We start from the raw sequence: 21,231 nt of genomic DNA on the forward strand, positions 1-21,231 counted from the left end.
TTAAAAACATAGAATAATGTAACTACCAGTAATATGTACATCTGTTAAGCAGAACTAACGAATATCTATATTTCTAAAAACATAATTATTATACATATTTATACAAAGTTAAACACATATATAAGTATATATCTATAGTGCAAATGAATGCTCAAATACAGAGGTACATGCTGTATTTTTCTGTTTGCGTATGGTGGTTATGTGGGGAAGAGCCAATTCTTGAGTACTTTTCTGAAGAAAAGGTGGTTATCTGTGGATCTTATGTTGGGGGGCTAAAGAGTTCCATAGTTTGGCTGCTTGTACAGAAAAGGATGTGCCACCCATGTTTTTTTTCTTATACTTTGGTATTTTGAGGCTAGGTGCCACTCTAGTGCGTAGGTTCCTTTGTCGATTGTGTTGGGTGATTTTATTCCTGATGAAGAGCAGTCATGTTCCATGTCTCACTTTGTGGGTGATACAAAGCACCTTCTGGCAACCGGTAACCAATGCAGGGATTTCAAGGGAGGGGAGATGTGGTCTTAAGGCTTTACATGTAAGAGCAGTCTGGCAGCCGACGTCTGACTCCGTTGTAGTCTTTTCATACTCGTTTATGGTGATCCACGGTAGAAGCTCTTGATGTAATTGAGTTTAGACAGAACAAGATAGATGGTAGCCTGGAATTTGTGTGGAAATTCCAAATGGGAGAAAATTTGTCACAGAGGTTTTATAGTAACAAAGCTTGATCTTGCTAGTTTTTCCACTTGTGCATTCATTGATAAATTGGAGTCCATGGTCGTTCTGAGGTTTCTTACTTCCTTTGATACTTTAGACAGTGTTCCCAGATCATCAGTCCACTTAGCGAGTGGGTCATAATGTTTCCAATCACCACATGTGAGTACTTCTGTTTTGGAAGCATTCAATTTGAGATGGCTCCTCATCATCCATTGATCCACGGCTCGGCGACAGCTGAAAACAGGCACATTTGCAATGTCTTTGGGGCATTCCAGTTAAAGGAGTAGTTGTGTGTCATCTGCATAGTTATAGCACATGAGGTGAAATTGATTGATCAGTCCTGGTAATGACCATGTAGATGTTGAAAAGAATGGGTGGGATGTCCTTGAGAGACCCCTGCTTTCGTGAAGTATTGTTTGGACGAGAAAGAGGAGGTATGGATGACATTAGTTCTGCTGCGAAGGCAGGATGTGATCCAGTCTAGAGCAGTCCCCTCTATGCCAGCTTTGTACAGTCTTTGTATGTGAGTATCATGGTCAGCCATGTTAAAGGCAGCTCAGACGTCCAAGAGAAGTAGCGCAGCAACCCCGTTGTGGTCAACTGTGTTCTTCAGGTTATCCCAGATGGAGACAAGGGCAGATTCTGTGCCTCCTCCTGGACGAGATACCATTTGGGAGTCTGAAAGTCAATGAATTGTGACAACTGGGCAAATGCTGTTCTTTCTATCAGTGTGCCTAGGAAAGGTCCATTTGTAATCAGTCTGTAGTTGTCAAGGTTCAACTGGTCCCAGTTTGTTGCCTTCAGTAATGGTCGTATGTATGACTTTTTGACTTCTTCCGGAAATGTTATGGTAGTTAAGGAATTGTTGATGAATCTTCTAACTGGTGTGGCAGCAGAGGTTGTTAGAAGAATTGTCTTGAAGGTTTGCGGTGGGCACAGGTCGGAAAGACTGCCGGCATGCCTGCTTGGTTTGACCAGGTCCATAAATTCATTGCGTGGAATGTGTTGGAAAGAACGGAGAGGCTGGGTTAGAGTATTCTTGGAATGTTGTTTTGGGAAAGGGTTGGTGCTGGTGCTTTGTCTTTGTTTTAAATATGAATCCAGTGTGTCTGCTTTGGCCGTATAATGATTTGCCAGTTTGTCTGTGAAATCTTGAGTAACGGGATGAGCTCCTTCAAGGCAATTTGGTTTACGAAATTCATTGAGAATGTTAGAGAATTCTTTATTTGCACATTTGGTATTTTAAATTCTGTCTTTTACTTTTTCTTAGCTGACTTGTATAATCTCTTAATTTTCTGTAGGCAAAGTTTTTCTTGATTGGTGTTTGTTTTGAGCCAGGCACGCTGCAACTTTCTAATTTGTTGTTTTTATCTCCTTTATCCCTGTATTTCTCCAAGGTGCTTGTTTTCTTTTGTTCTGTTGTGTTGTTTTTAGTTGTATTAGGATATTTAAAGCTTCTTGTAGCCACTCATATAGTTTTTTAACAGAATTTTCTGTGTCTAGATCTATACTGGATGTTAGTTGTGCTTCTAAGTTTTCCAAATTGAGTTTGTTCCAAGGTTGATAGTTGGATACACGTAAGTTGGTTATATGTGCGTCGCTTAGTGTTGTTTTATGTTTGAAAACAAGCAAATGGTGGTCTGACCATGTGCCTGGAGTCACTTTTTGAAAGGTAACTAGTTCTGTATTAGCAAAAATTACATCTAGGATGTGTTCAGTGATGTGTGTTTGTTTGTCATGCTCTGATGCAGGTTCAGAGCATCTAGGCCAGCGATGATTGTTTTCGGATTGGGAATATCGGGTTTGTCAAACCAAATGTTGAGGTCACCCACAATGCATGGGTTGGAGTGTAGTGTTATCAGGTTTAAAACAGTGTCTAGCAGTGTGTCTGGGAATTTTGCATTGCTAGTTGGAGGTCTATAAAGGAGCAGGAAGTTACAGGAGGAAGATGGTGTAGGATTGCATCTCGTGAAAAAAGCCTATTATGGAAACGTCGTCAGCTTTAGTGATATGTAATGTTTGCCTGAACATAACAGCTAGGCCACCTACTTTTTTGCCCATACCATTTTGGTTGATAGTTTGATAGCCTGCAGGACTGGAACCATATCATCTCCTGACCATGACTTAGTTATAAATAGTATGTCAGGTTTTGTGTCAGTGAAAAGGTCATAGATGTGATGTTTATTTTTTAGAGAGCAATCAAGCATTTATTAATAGATAGTTTAGTAAATGTGCTTTGGTGATAGTATGAGTTTGTTAGCTCAGTGACATCCAGTCATGGCCTTCACATTCTTCTCCATCAGCACTTGGAATGGGTAACAAGGTAGCAGGATTTAATACAGAGCACCGCTTCAGGGTTATATTTTCAGCGGCGCGAAGCACCTGCTCATACCTTGTCAACCTGTTATTTGCCTAATGCTGTGTCTTGGTTCTCGTAATCAGAAGCTCAACCGAGTGTAGAACATACACTGTAAGAGGATGACTCATCACAATGCTCTTGCATCGTTCAGTACCGACACCTGTTGGAGCAATGGATTTGAGGCATCCAGGCAACACTGAAGCTACAAGATCTAGAGTAGCTGAGAAATAGGCCACTGGTCTACGGGCACCTCCATGTATCTGTGTGAGTACATATAGAGCACAACTTTCCCTTTCACGACAGAACAGCAAAAGGACTTTGTTGTAATCAGGCAATCCTAAAGCTGGAATGCAACACAGGGACTCTCTCAACTCCAGGAAAGCGAGTAGGCAATTGTTATCCAAAGGCACCGGATCACACACATCCTTGTGGGTCAACATCTGCAAAGGTTTCACCATCAGGGAAAAGATGAGAATCCACTGTCGACAGTAGCCAACAATTCCCAAAAACATTCTGACCTCTTTTTGTGTACTAGGCAGATTCATTTTCATGATCGCCTCCACTCTTTCCGGTGACACCCTCATCTTGCCCTTCTCAATCCGATGGCCTATATACTGCACTTCAGTTAGGCAGTACTGAAGCTTATTCGGAGACACCTTGTGCCCATTCTCAGTCAGGTGATTCAGGAAGGCAAAGGTATCATCCCTGCAAGCATCCCTCATCTCAAACACAATAAGAAGGTCATTGATCTATTCAACCAGTACTGAGATTCGCGACAGAATCAGTCTTCAAGATCTGATTAAAAATGGATGGACTTTCAGTATACACTTGAGAGATACAACACCACGTTAAGATATGATTTTACAGGCATAAAGCACACAAATATCACCTTTCCACGTGCAATGGAACAGAGAAAAATGCTTGGCAGAGGTCAATCTCCGTAAACCATTCACCTTCACAAGGAATCTGGCATAGGAAGGATTCAGTACCACAGGACAACATAGCATCACAATGCTGTCAATTTTGCTGAGGTCTTGAACAATGTGATACTTTCTGCTGCTAGGTTTCCGCAAACCCATAATAGGAGAACTGCATGGACTTCTCCTGATCTCTTTTAGGATGCCCTGCGAAATCATAGACTCAATTATGGGTGTAATCCCTGCAACCTTTTCTGGGCTCATATTGTGCTGAGATGTTCTTGGAAACTCTGCATTTGGCTTGCATGTATGCAGACTGGCTCAACTCCTCGAATCAGTCTGATCTCCTCTCCTGAGAAATCCCACACCACTATTGAAACAGTGTCTCTGAGATCTAGTGACATGTCTTCCACTGTCAGTAACGGAAACATAGACGTACAAAGGTTCTGGTTGACCAATTTGAAAGCAATGTCCTCGTCAATGGTCTGCAACTCAGTTCCCTATTGGAGTGCAATAGATGGTACAATTCAGTTTACACAACAGATCACGCCCTAATAGACACATTGGGCTTGAATCACACACAGTGAACTGATGATGATATTGGAAAGATCCGATTTTCACAGGCACCTCTTCCATCAAAGGGTTTGTCATCGCTTCATTACCAACTCCCACAACTTGGATTGATTTTCCAGAGTGGGGCAGGTTTAGGGCTACTGCAGATCCCACAGTAGAAAGGGTAGCACCAGCATCAATCAAGAATGTATTAGGATGACCATCCATGTCTGCTTCTACATAGGGTCTTTTCTGCTCTACTTCTTTTAACTGTGCCAACTGTACAGTCTTTCTCCCCTCTTAGGCTCCGTCATAGGGACTGGTCCAGACCAAATCCATCCAGAGACTTCATTAAGGTCATCTGGTGGTTTGTCTGATTGCCCTGTGAAATGTTCGGAGGCTGAGGACCTTGCACGAATTGTGTCTATTTCCATCCTGCATTAAATGATCTTGACCTGGGCACTGTCTGTAACTGGTTGAGACCATCTGAATGAGTTCTCCTCCCTGCTCTTGGTTTGCAGGATTCAACAACACTCGCGCTTCCACTGCCCTATCAAAAATGACATGCAGTGGACTTCTTCAGGGCGGTGACCTCTATCCTTGTCTTCGGATCTATAAGGACACCTCTCCCTCTTCCCTGACCCATTGGCCCATCAACTTGGTACACTTGTATGCCTCCTGAGGCGTTCCCCTGACCACGAGTCACAGCTTCCATCACCCCCTGTACCTGCTCTCTTTTCTGGGCATTACGCATTTGGACTAAAATCAACTTTTCCTTGATCCTCCTGTGTTTGGAGTCCACCTCGTCACTGCAGAACCTGGCTTACCATAGAATTGCATCCACTGATTTGTTTTGCAAGAAGATTAGATGCTGTTGGATCATGAGGCTGATCTCCAACCTCAGTCAAGTCACAAACTTGGACACAAATTGTCCCATGTCTTTTGGGTCAAGGGTATATAATTCACTGTACTGCTTGAAGCCTTTCATAGTAGGACTGTACTGACTCTTTAGGCTCCTGTGTCGTTTGATCTATCTTGATCCAGTCGATGTCCTGAGGGCTATTTTGGACTGCAACCATGTGACCACCTGATCATACTTTTTCATGACAAATGGTGAAGGGCCATGAGTTACTGAGTTCCTTTCTGACTCAGCACTAGGCCACTCAACAGCTATCTTACAAGCAGACAATAAATCACTAGGAACGACAATTTCAAACGAATATACGATGTTACATCGAGTTCTTCACACTGCGATAACTTTACAACGCATACATTACAACGCAAGTCGTTACAACAACTTGTGCTGGAGGGCGCTGGAGTTAGGAATAGTATGATTAACTATTCCAACTCCAGCCTACGTTACAGTAGGGAAGGTGTTGGAATAGTAAATCATATTATTCCTTAGCTTAGAGCGCCATCCAGCGCAAGTCATTGTACTGACTTGCGTTGTCATGTCCGCATTGTAAAGGTGTGAAGACCGCAATGTAACCGATGTTTCCCATTTCAAACAAGGTGTTTAAATCGATCCACAGCACTTTTGAGATCTTAACAAACCGATCGACTTGCTTATACCACTCAATAGATTTCTCCCTTAATCTGGGAAAATCATTTGTGAACGCAGCAAGAACACCTTGACTCCAGGGAACATACAGGTACCCTCCACTAGGCACTTCCAGCAGTGGGTGTGCCTCTATTCCCTATGTCCCCCCTCCTGGAGGAAGGGTCTCCCCTTTCACCTTTCTTGCACTCTTCTTCTTTGACCACCTCTCTTCCCACTTATCCAGCATACTCCAAGCTCTTATTCCTACTACCAGTTCCCGGATGTACGTCCTCAATCCAGGCACTCTCTTTTCCTCTATCTCTTCGTCACTGTAACTAAGCCTGTGGTTTCCCTGCAATGCCTTTGTTCTGCATCGATCTATCCCATATCTCTGAGCCAAATCCAACAACTTCTCATGTGCTTGTCTTGTCCTCCGGTGATGTCCTTAGCCATAAACAACAAGTCATCTGGCTCATAAATCTCTCTTCTATCTAGAGCTAGACTCCCACTGATAATTTCTTCTAGCCTTGATGGTATCCTGACTCGGCTTAACATTTTAGCTCTCCTTGTTGTTATTATGGTCCTTCACCCAAGACTCCAAGTCAGCAACGTCTAAGACGTTTTGGTTCTCAGATGCTCTCTGAATTGCACCTTCTTCTAGAGACGTACCACTCGGTCCTCTCACTGGAGTTTTCCATATTGGCACATCCGAGCTAACACTTACAATAGGTGTAGATCTTATAGTTCTGGAACCAATCCATTCTCCAGAAGGGTCGGCAGTAGCCGCAAGAGGGGTACTGGATTTCATGGGTACTAAAGGACAGAAACACCTATTCGTACTCCCTGTTTTTCCCAAAAGAGTCCCTTCCATGTGCATGGGTTGTCTCGGGCGACAGGTCCAATGGTAACCGGTACTGTAAGAGCTTCCGGCAACCATGAGGTAGCGTCAATACCATTCTGTTCCATACCTCCCAAAATGGACACTCCTGTCCTCCTTGTTCCTGTAGATATCATTCCCACGACCTCTGGATCAGGTGCCACTGAGGCTGATACAGCTTCCACATTATCGGTGCCATCAGGACCTTGTCCCACTTCTCCCATTTGTAGACTGTAAGGTGGTGGATGCTCAGCTAACAACCCACCCAACAAGCTGTCTTCCATATCACTACTGTCACTCCCATTTGCCCTTCTATTCATGTCCTTGTTATGTGATTCTCCATTTCCCACCAAACCTGGGTATAACCTTTCTCCCTCAATGGTATCCACTGTCCACCTCTTACTTAAGATTAGCATCCCACTGTGCATCCTGAAATGTCTTCATGGTTTTCTTCACCCTCCATTGATATTTCTCTCTCTGCCTAGCATGTGCTGCACGCATCCATACATCTAACACTTCAAACTGTATGGGTCTGGGCAAAGGTCGCATTACGAACATCGTCCCCCTAAGTTGGTTCAATACAACTAGTCTGAACGTGCCACAGTGTGGAAATGACAATTCACCCTCCTTTTCAGTGATTTTGTGCCAATTTTGGAGGCTAACCTTTGTCGCCATAAAATGAGCTGGAGTATCCTTGGATGTCACCTCTTCACCCACTTGAGTCACAACCTCTTTATCACCTCTGAAGAGATCCCATAACACCCTAAAGCATTGCATGATTTCTGACACTTTCGGAAACTCTACCCAACAAAAATGCAATAATTGTTCAACGAATACGGTAACATGATCATTGCCAGCCACAGAGTATTCCCAATAACCACCAACCAATCCCAGCACAGTGTTACACCAACCAACCTATCACAGCGTGGCACAACCCATCATCACTCTCACTCCTTGCAGCACTCACCTTCCTTCACAATTTCGCTGTATGCATTCACTCAAAGAACCCTTTTAAGTCCATTATTGTCTGACATTCTAAAAGATCGATAGAATTAAACCACTCAAGAGCATTTGCACACTGTAACCCTTGACCAGAGTGGATCGGGAAACAACCTTTACAATGCAGTCATTATATTGCACTACCTTAACATAGCAGTCATTACATCGCAACATCCTATACATCACATCTCATTACAAAGCAGCCATTACATTGCATGTCACTACAACGCATGTCATTACAATGCATGTCACTACAATGCAGGCACTACAACGCAAGTCATTTCAATGCATACCATTACAATGCATAGTACTCTTACACTACCCAACACTTACCCTACTGTTGCACTCACTGGAGTTAGAATAGTAATGTTTACCCCTACACTATCCAACACTTACCCTAAAGTTGCAGTCACTGGAGTTAGAAAAGTAATTTTTACCCCTACACTATCCAACACTTACCCTACTGTTGCACTCACTGGAGTTAGAATAGTAATTATTACCCCTACACTATCCAACACTTACCTTGAATGCGATGTAATGGTATGCATTCTAACAGTATGCGTTGTAAAGGTATAATGCGATGTAATGGAATGCGTTGTAAATGTAGTTTCTGAAAATGCGATGTAATGGCATGCGATGTAAAGAGAATTGTTGTAAAGGATGTTGCGATGTAAAAACTGCGTTGTAAATGTATGCGTTGTAACGTCATACATTCGTGCAGATCACCCAAATTGGTATAGTTAACCACTACACACAAGGTCCATTAGATGATTAAAATACATCCTATTCAAACAAAGTTCCCTGTCTTAGATGGAACTGCAAATGACTTCTCACAACTCCTCAATTCTCAAACCCAATCGCTGTATCTTCTACACCTGTCAATATCCTGGGATCTTAGTCCACTGCAGGACCTGCAACTCAAAATTTCAATCCGTGGGCCATGTTAGACCCGAAACCACATTCACCCAACTCCGCAAGACATCACACAATCAAACTATTCCCGCAATGTAATATTCTACACACATCATGTTACTATTCACTTCTCCTTCTGCCGCTGATCACACTGCACGGTCAAACTCCGTCGGTCTCTGCTGGATTCCGTCATCCTCCATTATTAATCATTGGGTTCTACTTCAGGCTTTTGGGGTTCTAGGTTCCACCTAAGCAAAAAATGTTCCCCTTACTTCATGTGGAAGCCATCCTACTCTGCTACCAACTGAAAGGGCTGTTTCCCATTTATTCTAGAACCTTTCTAGGGACACACTTCGATGGGTCTTTTAAGCAGCATGAAAGTGTAATGGGGATAAAATCATTAATGCACAGTTAATGTAGAAATAACTCTTCTGAATACATAATAACCAAAGGACCGCTAAGGAAGGTTAGTTAGGTTTATTACAAAGTCAAAAATAATTGAACATAGACACACCTTAACACGAGGGTATAGAAATACAATGGAAACAGCATAAAGCCAAATCTACGCACTCAGTTCAGACGGTGCAACATGAACAAAACCATTAGTTCGAGAAAAAGGATACAGATAATCAAAAAGCAAGAGTACAAATTTCTGTGCATCGAGGGTTGGTGAACGGAGAGCATTTAAATCTATCCCTACTCTATCACTAAAAATGGCATCCCTGCGTTAATGAGTAAGCATTCCAAATCAGGAGGAAAGGTGTCAGTTGTGGAGTCTCCCTAAGAAGTCTCTCCACTGTTAAAATGGGTGAAGCAGCATAAAGCCACTCTGAGATGCTCCCTCTCCAAAGTCAAAAGACATGTGGATGCCTTTTCCTAATTCCAACAACCAGTTAGCCACAGGCCGAATCCCCATGATGCACCTCATGCACGTAATCCACAGGGGGTATAGTCATGTGCATACCTTTCCACAATGTTCTCCAACAATTCATCCTTGATTCCCGTTGTTTCTCCTGTGTGAAACCGACTTCTTTAACTGTAGTTTCTCTGCTTTCCTAGCTGCTAAAACAAATACATTAATTTTGCCTACAAAAATGCTGCTCCACCTGTAATGCAAATCGTAAGAAAGAACAGCTTCCACAGTGCACATGAAATTCAGAACATTAATCCTAAAGCAAGAGCTGTCAGGGGTTTGCATTTCAGGACTACAGCTTTGGCTAACATAAGAACGTATCACTTAACCATAACGAGATTGCATAAGTAATTTACATTTCGACCAATACATTTGCCTAATTATGTAAGGTATTATTATCAAACACCTTTAGTACATGAATAGTATCAAACTTCATAACAGTTTCTTCCTGTTAATGTTTCCTGCTAGTTACAGTTATTTCCTATGTTACATCCTCCTACTACTTCAGTAAACTAACATATGTCAGGTAGATACATTAATGCTGTTCACAATTATATTACTCACATTTACACAAGACTTGATTATATGTGGGTGTGCTCTACATGTGTTTATGATCAGGGCCAGACTGGCTGCAGCGGGCACTCTGCATTTTCCCGGTGGGCTGGAAGGGGGGGGGGGGCTAGATTTGGACCCCTGGGGTCCAGTTTTGTTACAGGGGGCAAGCTTTGCAGCAGTGCTGCAATATCAGATGCCTGTAAAAAAAGTGGCAGCAGGAGTGGTGCTTCCCACTCGCACCCCCGAGCCCCTCCCCGCCCCCCAGGCCAGTCGAGTTCCCAGTCCGGCCTTGTTTATGATGCACCCCTACAAAATTGAAATGAGACTTCTATTCCATCAGTTGGAAGAGGAGAGATGTGAAAAGATAAGAGGAGAGGAATAATGGAGAAAGGAGGAAGAAGGATGAGTCTGGCTTTAGTGGGCCTTTGGGCAATTGATAATTAAAGACAGAGCGTTTGACGATTCTTCTTTCTGAGTGAAGTTGCCCTGAAGACAGTTTTTGGTATTTACAGAGCCTGACCCACAAAGGTAAAGTTACACTTTTGTGTAAGTTCTGTATTTTTTGGGGTGTTCGCAAACTGTGAGTTTAAATTTTCTTATAGTAAATTTATGACTGCAAAAGTGTTTCAAGGAGAACTGGATCATCATTTAAAGGTTCTTGAAACTCAGAAACAAAGTGTCATTTTTCATTTGTACCGAATACCAGACATGTATAGTTTGGTATATTTTCAGTTGATTGTGTCATGCTCTAAATAAATAAGCCTTGTTATATGCAAGAATCTATTATTGTGACTGTGAAAAACTAGTTGAGGCTAACCTGCAACAGCAAAACATTGCAAGGAACCATCATTCAATGTCTTGACATAGGTTATAAACCTTAATCTGGCTCTGATAAGTTTTGTCATGTGGGTGACTATTTTTGGAAACCCCACTGCCATCACAGAAACCTTGGGCTGTAGTAACAATCACCAACAAAAAGCAAAATTCCAAAAGCAATACGAAACCTCCAAAATGAAAATTCCTTGTTGCTGAAGCAGTACTTGCGTATGGATCTTCAGGACTGGAGTTATCAGAACACATTTGCTGTTTTAGAGATTACAAGGCGTCACGTCAGGACTGGGCTGTGAAGGAATAAAGAATTGAGTACTACACCTTTCAGAACTGAAGCCAAATAAACTTAGAGCACACACAATTAGATGAACTAGGATGGAGTTCAAAGGCTGAAGCTTGCGCCTTTGCCCAACCCCTGCTGGTGTCCAAACCCATGTGAGCACACATGACTAAATGAAAGGGGTGCCTTTTTAAGTGAGGCAGAGCTACTGATTTTGTGAAAGGGTCATAACACTAAATTAAACAAGCATTGGCAAATCAATAGGTATGACGTCATCTGCCAGCCCTTGTTTTGTTTTTCATGCTTTTTAAAAACTTTATTGTTTGGAAAGCTGACGGGGGTTTGTCAGTCTAAAAAAAAACATTGACTAAAGGCAAAAATATTTTTGGGTCTCAAAAAGTCCACATTACCGTTAGTACTCACTGGGCCTGAAGTGAGCTAAATTGTGTTTGGATCTGCTCCTTGTGAAAGGGCAGCATGCCGTAACTCATAGTGAAAATTAGTCAACGGTAGAAGTTGGGTGCTGCTTTACCCCTTGACACATGCTCGAGTGAGTTGGAGAAAAATGTGAATGACACAACCACAGGCAAATGGAAGAAGTGTAGCTGAACACCTCTTTAAATAACTATGTCATCCACATAATTTTAATAAAAACCAAAAGGTCTTTGCTAACACAGACCTAAAAAGGCGATTCATTGAGCCATTGGCTGCCAGTCTCTTGACTTTGAGGAAGAAAGAAAGAAAAATAGCAGGAAAGAAGGCAAGAAAGGAAGAAAGAAGGAAGGAAAAAAGAAGGAAGGCAAAAAAAAAGGAATGAAAAAATAAGGAAGGCTAAAGAGACAAAAAGGAAGAAGGCAAGAAAGAAAGAAGGAAGGTAAGCAAGAAGAAAAGAAAGAACTAAGGAAAGAAAGAAGTAGAGAACAAAGGCAAGTAAGAAAGAATGAAGGATAGGTTGGCTGACAGAAAGAAGGAAGGAAAGGAAGAAGGATAGAAAGACAGACAGCAAGAAAGAAGGGGAGAAGAAATTAAAACAAGAATTAAGGCAAGAAGGAATGACTGTTGGAAAGAAAGACAAAGAGAAAGAAAGAGGGAAAGAAAAAGCAAAAATCAAAAGTCGACAAGAAAGGGAGTAGGAAGGAAAATAGAGAATAAGGAAAGCCAGACAGTAGGAATGAAATCAAAAAAGACAGAATGAAAGCAAGAAAGAAGGAAAGAAGGAATTAATGCATGAAAGAAAGAATTAAAGCAAGAAAGAAGGAAAGTAGAAAAGAAAGAAGATGACAGAGAAAGAAAGGAAGGAAAAAAGAAGACATGAGAGTAAGAAACTAAGAAAGAAAGAATGAAAGAAAAACTATGCAAGAAAGGAAGTGAATAAAAGAAAGAAAGAAAAAAGAAAGAAGAAATTAAAGTAAAATTGAAAGCAAGAAAAAGGAAACAAGCATGAAAAAAATTAAGGAAAAAAGGAAAGCAAGAAAGAAGAAATGAAAGAAAAAGGTAAGCAAGAAAGACGGAAAGAAGAAAGGAAAAGGAAAGAAAGAATGAATAAATGAATGAAAGTAAAAAGGAAAGAAGGAATAATAGAATGAAAGGAAAGTAAGTAGGAATGAAAGAAAGAAAGTGAGAGAGAAGGAAACAAAGAAACAAAGAAGGAATGAAAGAAAGAAAGAAAAAGGAAAGGAGGCATAGTTCCATAATATATTCGGCCTCTTACCATCAGGCCCCACAATAGATAAAAATGAATCAGCAATAATTAATTGATGCCTTCCATACTTATTTTTTAACCCCCTATACATTTCATCCTTAGATACCAATTGCGAGCATGACTCCATTAATATCTTTTAACAGCTCACGCTTGAGATAAAATTAAGACTTCAAAGATAACCAATCGCTACAGCCAGAATTCTTGGCAGCACAGTCTGTCAAAGGGGGACAGATCTGAGTCCTCAATTTTCGGGCTTTTTCCCCTTTGAGTTGTACAAAGCTTTCTGCATATTATACATATTAATTAGCTGGAAAAAACATTGATCTTTCCAAACAGTTGTTATTAATAGATGTGCCACCACCACAGATATAAACATGAAATACAACTGCCTGCATCAGCCATAAGAGAGGAATCTATCCCACATAACATCGGAGATTAACTTAAATAAACCTTATTTTTAAACATCTTATACCAATATTCCTCGATACCCTCTCTTAATGGAATCAGCTTAACGCAGTCATGGAACATATGTCCTAAATCGACAGGGTCAGTCCTGCATCAAAGGCAGTTATCATCTACCCTTGGACCCCAACTGAATAACTTGGCAGGAGTATAATATAGCCTAAATATTGTTCTACAGTGTTTGGCTTTTCAGACTTGCAGTCAACAGCACTTTCATTGCGACCTCTATTGGGATCTGTAGATCACAATCCTGAATTCCCAATTGCGCCGCCCACTTGTCCCCTTGTTGATCTAAATCATCATCTGCCATGTTATTTAAGAATGCATAGATCCGTCCAATCTTAACAGCAGGGCATAACAGTAGATCGACGAGAGGTATTTTCTTCAGGGAGACCTGATCAACTGGCAACTTTGGAAAAAGAATCTCTAATCTGCAAAAACTTAAAAAAGAATCCTTTTTCCAAGCCAAAATCCTGCTGCAAATCTGACAAAGAGCACAGGTTACCTTGAAAATACAGATTGCCTATCCAGACTATTCCTACCTTTTCCCAATTCCTGAAACTTTTGGAAATAATGCCAGACTGCCACAGTGGGGTGTAGTAATTAATTTGGTAATCTTCATCACCCTGTTAATCTTGTGCCAAATGTTCCCCATTACCCTAATTACCTTATATTTCATATTTTTATAGTACTGGGCTCAATCTGCCTAAAAAAACACCCGGCTGCAGCTTCACCCAACACCACTTCATATATACTTGGAGGGTCGCTTGATGACTATTGTGGGCTAACATGGACAACGGCTGTGAATAAAATTCCCAAATGCTGCAGCAACGAAGCCCAATAATATAGCCTAAAACAAGGCATGGCCCACCCTCCCTGGTCTTTTGGGAGAACCATGTATATCAGTGCTCATCTGTCCCGTGAATATTGTCACATGAAGTTAGTACATTGATTTCAACTTTTTGAGCCACTGCCCCTCGAGCTCCAAAGGAATAGTCCTAAACAGATACAAACATTTAGGCAAAACCATAATTTTTAAAACATGACACCTGCCAACCAAGGTCAAATGTAATCTGTCAATCCTCCTTAAATCCTGACTGATCTTCCCAAGCAACAGCTCCATGTTTAATATGTAAATGGAGTCCACTTGGGCTGTAATCTTCACTCCCAAATATGTGTCATTATCTACCCTACGAATGTCAACTAATTCAATATTGCTGATACTTACCAACTGTGGGGCATATTATCAAGCTCTGTGTGAAAATTATCGCCGCTTTATCGGCAGAAAACTGCCGCTAAAGCAGCGATAATGGGCTTGATAATATGCCGCAGAGAATTCCAATAGAAACCCATGTTGACACCAGAACATGGGCTTCTATGGGGATTCTCAAGGGCATATTATCAAGCGCATTATCGCCGCTCTAGCGGCAGTTTTCTGCCGCTAAAGCGGTGATAATTTTAACGCTGTTTCTTGATAATATGCCCCCCAGTTTTCCCTCCATTAATTTGGTATCCTAAGAGTACTCTGAACTCCTCAGCCAGTTTTTCCACATCCAAAGAGCTGTCTGAGGTTCAGGTGTTAATAACGCAATATCATCCACGTAACCTCATATTTTAGTTTCATATCCATTCACTCTGTCTGGCTGCACCTTCCGATTGTTATTATCTTTCTTTTTAAGGGATTGATATTCAAAGTGAACAATAAAGGGAAGCAAGGGGAGCCCTGCCTTGTGCCCCGCAAGATCTGAATCTTTGATTATTCTTGGCACCTAATTTGAAGTTGAGCATAGGGATAATAATACAAAGCCTTCAGAGCCTTCACCGTACCAAGCCTAAATCCCATCTGCTCAAGAACCCTCCAGAGCTACCCCCAGGCCACTCAATCAAATGCTTTCCTGGCATCAAGAAGAATCATGGCCAAGGGGGTACCTATGGTTGCAGTTATATCAAACAAAACTATGGCACACCGTACGTGATCTGCTATACTCCGACCTGGAATGAACCCATGCTGCCACGGTGAGATTAAATGTCCAATAACCTTCCCCAGACGTGCCACTAAAATCTTTGAATGTATTTTAGAATCCGCATTAATCAGAGAAATTGGTCTGTATGACCCTGGTTTCTATGGGGGTTTTACTTTGTTCCTAAAAACAATAATATTAGTCCCTTGCTAGGAGCTAGGCTGAGCCCCTTCTTGTTGAAGCTCTCAGACCCAGTCCAGCAGGTCTTTAGCAAAAACTGAAACTGGAATAAACGTTCTATAGAATTCAAGCAGAATTTGATTTGGACCTGCCGCTTTACCTGGGGCGAATGCCTTTAAGGTTTCCCCTACCTCCTCTATTGTGATAATAGAGTATAATATCTCTGCTTCCCTGTCTTTTAAGATATCGTTCCCCACTCCCAAAAATGCATCTATTTGCCCCTTTGAGGGATGTACATCTTCGTCAATAAATCAAGAGGAGGGAGAAAGAAGGGGTATGACCAACTCAGCTTCTTTGTCTTAAGCGTTTAAATATCAATGGAGAGTGGATCACAGGTCCTGAAAGAACCAGGGTTATTAGCAGTAGTACTAGGTACTCTTAAGAAACCCTCAATCACGTGTTCATTCACAGGTGGAATTCTAGCGGTATGTTCGATTATCCGCTATTTGCTTGACAACGTGACAGCATCATCATCGGGTTAATGAATGCTTCCTCCACCCGGAGGTTAATTCCTCTGGTTTTTTCAGTTGTGATCAGAAAACCGTGTTAGGTGTATTGTGAAGTGCTATATGGTGAGTGAAAAAAGATTTAAAAGACTCGAAGGGTCGAGTTCTGTTAAATTTTAATGAAACTGGATTCGAGTTAGGTTAAAAAATTCTTGTCGTGCACAGAATAGACTAATTAGGGTCTAATGCACTAAAATAATTATGTGTCCAGAAAATAGGTCGACATGTTTCAGCCTTATCTCATGCCCCAAAGGGTCATATAGGCTTTCATCAGGACCCTAGTGTATGTGTAGGAGACTCCTTAATTTGAAGGGATCTCCCTCGTGAAATGGGTGAGTCCCGTTATCTCACCAGTCAGTCTGAGTTCAATTCGAACCTATTTCTAAAAAAGGGAGTGTGAGGAAAGAAAAAGAAATAAATGTTAGACAAACAGTCCGTGTGTATGCTGTCAGGATGTTCAAAATTCGAGACATCAACTGTCGTAGCAATTTATAAAAAGGCAATGCTTTCTACATGTAACATAGCCAATGTGGCCAATCATATTCATTCATATGCAGTAAAAGGCAAAATCGGCCCTCCCTTCTTAAAGGTGACAAATTATTAGAACAAGGACTTTACAGGTAAAAAAACAGATAATTATGATATTACGAACAGGAAAAGTGTCCCAAAGGGGCACTAAATTCTAGGCGTTGAATGAATCATAACATGAATAATATTTTGTAGTATCAGACTGTACGTCAACCAATTCATCTTATTCATAAACATGGCCAGTCTGTCTCTTGAGGAAATGAAAAAACATGAAAAAACATGCACACCAGGCAGTGCATTTGATAGAGACGATCAGTTATTTTTAATGCCCAAACTCCCTGAGATCGTGGGAGGTGTTGTTAGTCAAAATGAATATGAAGAGGAAACGCTGCCAACATATTAAACAATGTAATTCAGGGGAGATTGTTTAGAAAAAAGCATTGGAAAAATCGGCTTAATCAGCATTTCATAATGAAAAACAGAGGCATAATATTCCTGGCGACAAATGAGCCGCCGCGTGAGTGATATTTTCAGGTATCACGCTGCCAAAATATCAAATAATGCAAATCAGGGAAACATTGTTTAACAAATGATTGGAAATACAGCATAGTCCGTTATTTCATAATGAAAACAGTGATACTCTATCTCTAGCGACGAGTTAGCCATCGCGTGAGTGGTATTTTATGGTGTCAGACTATGCGTCAAACAATTGGTCTCTTTAGAAATTAATTAAGGCAAGTCTCTCTCTTTAAGGAAACAGAGAATGAAAACGTACACGTACATCGGTCACTGGACCCAAAAAAGAGGTCAATTGTCATGCCAAACATCCCAGAAATGGCGGGAGGTATGAGTAGAATTGCACATTGTTAACATCCTCATCAATATGAATCAGGCTACGGAGCCGAACCTAAGATTAATTTACCCAAGGATTAAAACACGACATCGACAGCTTATCAGAAAAGAAAAATGGAAAGGAATACCTTAATTGTTCTGTTTGAGGGTTACATCCGATGGTGTAAGCTTTGCCTGCTCTTAAAGGGAAAAGAAAGGTGTTAAGAAATCAAATACGTTACGTTCCTTCTTCGGCGTCCTCGTGTATCGGGAACAGTACCTTTTCGGCGGTTAGTGACTTGTTCTGTCACTGCTTATCTCCACCCGGTGTATTGAGCTGGGTAACCGGGTCAAGATAAAGGACGAATTCATACAAAACAAAAGAGGACTCGTGTTACTTACAACTCCCCATCTCATAGTAGATTTCGTGCGTATAATTAACGCTCTAATCTGTAGAACACTTGAAGATATCATGATGTTCTGTTGTCGTTTATTGTGATTCTTGTATTTTTGCTGTGGAATAAAGTTTTACTTGTTTTGACGAAGTAAATGTAAAGAGTTGTGCGAGTATTAAGCTTCTCCCCTAGCATGTTACCTCACAAGGCTGTACTTCATAGGACAGCTGCTTAATATCGTTTTTTTGAAATTACAGCTCCGTTCTGACAATGCGGCAAGTCTGAAGAAAAAGAAAGATTTTCCTTTTCTTCATCACTACAGTTGTGCCAACGCTGGTTATGTCAAAAAGAAGAAGAAGGACTGCTAGGCTCTTACACAAAGTGCGTTTCTTATGAAAGTGTGATTCCTTGTACATAGCATGCTGAGTGTTCGCTGTCATCATCAGATACTTTTAGCACCAGTTCACAGTGCTGGTTGCGTCAAAAAGAAGGACTGCTAGGCTCTTACACAAAGTACGTTTCTTATGAAAGTGTGGTTCCTTGTACATAGCATGCTGTGTGTTCGCTGTCATCATCAGATAATTTTTACACCAGTTCACAACGGTAAACGATCAAAGTTCAGACCACAATGCCACACATTCCGCGATGAATGGCCACGCTGTGACACACATTTCGATGTCTCTGTGAGGATGTTGTTCATTTATATTCCTCATTTCATTAATCCTGACAAGTTCTGGACATTTGTCCTATCTCTTAATGCTCAGCCAAGGAATATTGTCATTTAATCCGTGAATATGAGTACGTAAGCGGTAAACCCACCGCTGCTCCTTTTCGAACAAGATGTTTTCTGCATTGGCATTTTTCACAGTTAGTGTCTCTAGAACCACCCATTGTAGGTGATTAACTGTATGTCCTTTCTCGAGGTAGTGACTACTCATCTTGGTTGTGATTTTCTTACATTTGACGTTACTCTTGTGTTCGCAAAGTCGTAGCTTGACTTTGCGGCAGGTCATCCCTATGTAATGTAATCCACAGCGGCAGGTGATCATGTAAATTACATGAGTAGTGTTACAGTTGGTGGGGTTCCTCATGGTCCATTTCAGGTCTGGTAGTAGTTGTAGGGTCTTAGTTGGTTTTGTAAGATGACAGACCGAGCACGAGCCACAGGGGTAGTGTCCGGTTACTTGTGTGTAGTCCCATAGGCTAGAGGTGATCATCAGACCAGGTTTAGATGGTGGTCTGGTATGTACTAGCATATCTTTTAGGTTTCTGGTTCGTTTGTTTGAAAATCTTGGTTTCGGCCATTTCAGAGAGCCGGAGGTGAGGATTTTCCAATTCTTATTAATGATCTTTTTAACATCATTGGATACCACACTGTAGGTACTCACACAGGTGACAAGATCTTTCGTGGGTTCTTTCACTGTTGTTTCCATGAGGGTCTCCCTTTGTTGATTTCTTGCTCTCTTTTGACTCTTCATGATGGTATGCTGAGGGTAGTCCCTATTTCGCAGTTTGTTGCAGAGATCTTTAGCTTGTTCCTTATAGTCTCGGATGTTGCTGCAGTTCCGTCGTAGACGGAGAAACTGCCCATATGGTAAGTTCTCCCTCATTGGGCGTGGGTGAAAGCTCTTAAATGACAAGAGACTGTTCTTGGCAGTGGGTTTAAAGAAGGTTTTTGTCTGGATAGTATCATTTTCGATGAATAAGGTGACATCTAGGAAATCCAGTGTGTCTGGGCTGGCTGAGTAAGTAAATTTCAACCATTCGTCTCTAGTATTCAGCCAATGGTGGAAGTCGATGAGGGTTTCTTTACTCCCTTCCCAGATCAGCAGAACGTCATCGATATAACGTTTCCAGAAAACCATCTGCTCGCGAAAGGGATTAGTCGGACACAGTATGTTCTTGGTCTCGAAATCACTCACGTATAATCCGGCCACACTCGGCGCAAATGTACTCCCCATGGAAGTACCATGGCATTGTCTGTACAGGGTGTTATTGTACTCAAAATGGTTTTCAGTGAGCGCCAGTCTACAGCATTCAAGAATAAAATGTCTGGGCGTCTTGTGGTCCCATTGTTGACTGAATAGTAGTTCCTCCAAAGTGTCTAGTGTCTTTTTCTGTGGGAGACTGGTGTACAAACTCTCCACATCTAAACCCACTAAAAGCATCTTGTCTCCTGAAAATTGTTGATCTTGAAGTAGGTTTAGGAGGTCTTTCGTATCCTTAAGATAGGTAGGTGTCTTTTGTACCAAGGCTTCGGCACACAGATTTGGATAATATTCCTCAAAGATCTTAACTATACCATCCAGTGTAGTAATCTGTACCCCATCACTCCCTTCAATCACTTCAGTTACTCGCTCCACCTTGGTCTGTCAAGTACAGACAGCTAGCATCTTCCCAACCGACTTGCTATACTCGTATGCTTCAGATTTATAAGCCTGGAATTTCTTTGAAGAAATCTTGAATAACGGCTGTTGATAATAGACTTATTTATAACGATTGCCTGCTGAATCTCAAGCCCATCTTGTCCTGCCTGTATAAAGCCCATATGCTGCATTTCTAGAGATGTCTGCTCTACGATTCATTCCCTGACCTCTTTCTCCTGCGGGTATGAGCAACAAAGCTAATTGTCTCACTTCTCACAGCAGCCTTTAGCGAATCCCATACCACGCCTTCAATAGCAATATTCCTATTAATATTCATAAACTCCACTATTCACTTCCTCATATACTCTACATAATTCTCATCTAAAAGCAATTTGCCGATGCACTTACCCTTATCTAGTCGTGTGAGCTCCAGCACTAAAGGGATATGATCAGAAAAAACATTTGGTAGCCTTCTAATGGTTGCTTAAGCCACAAACTCCTCAGACACCAAAAAATAGTCGAAACTGACATATTTCTGATGAAGGAACAAGAAAAAAACATAAACAGGGTTAAAGGGGTTCTTCCTTCACCAGATATCTACTAACCCATGGCTTTCCTTCAGTTGAGTTAATGATCTAATTACCTGTGGCTTCCTCCCCAGATATCTAGTTATTCTCTGATCCAGCATGCTCGCTTCCAGGTTGCTTTCAAATTCCCCGCAGACTATCAGTGGGATTGGCCACCCAGCAAGCTCAACTGTCAGCTCCTCCCATATTCTAGTCTCATCAAAAACT

This window comes from Triturus cristatus, chromosome 3_1 (genome assembly GCF_964204655.1).
Source record: "Triturus cristatus chromosome 3_1, aTriCri1.1, whole genome shotgun sequence".
NCBI lineage: Eukaryota > Metazoa > Chordata > Amphibia > Caudata > Salamandridae > Triturus > Triturus cristatus.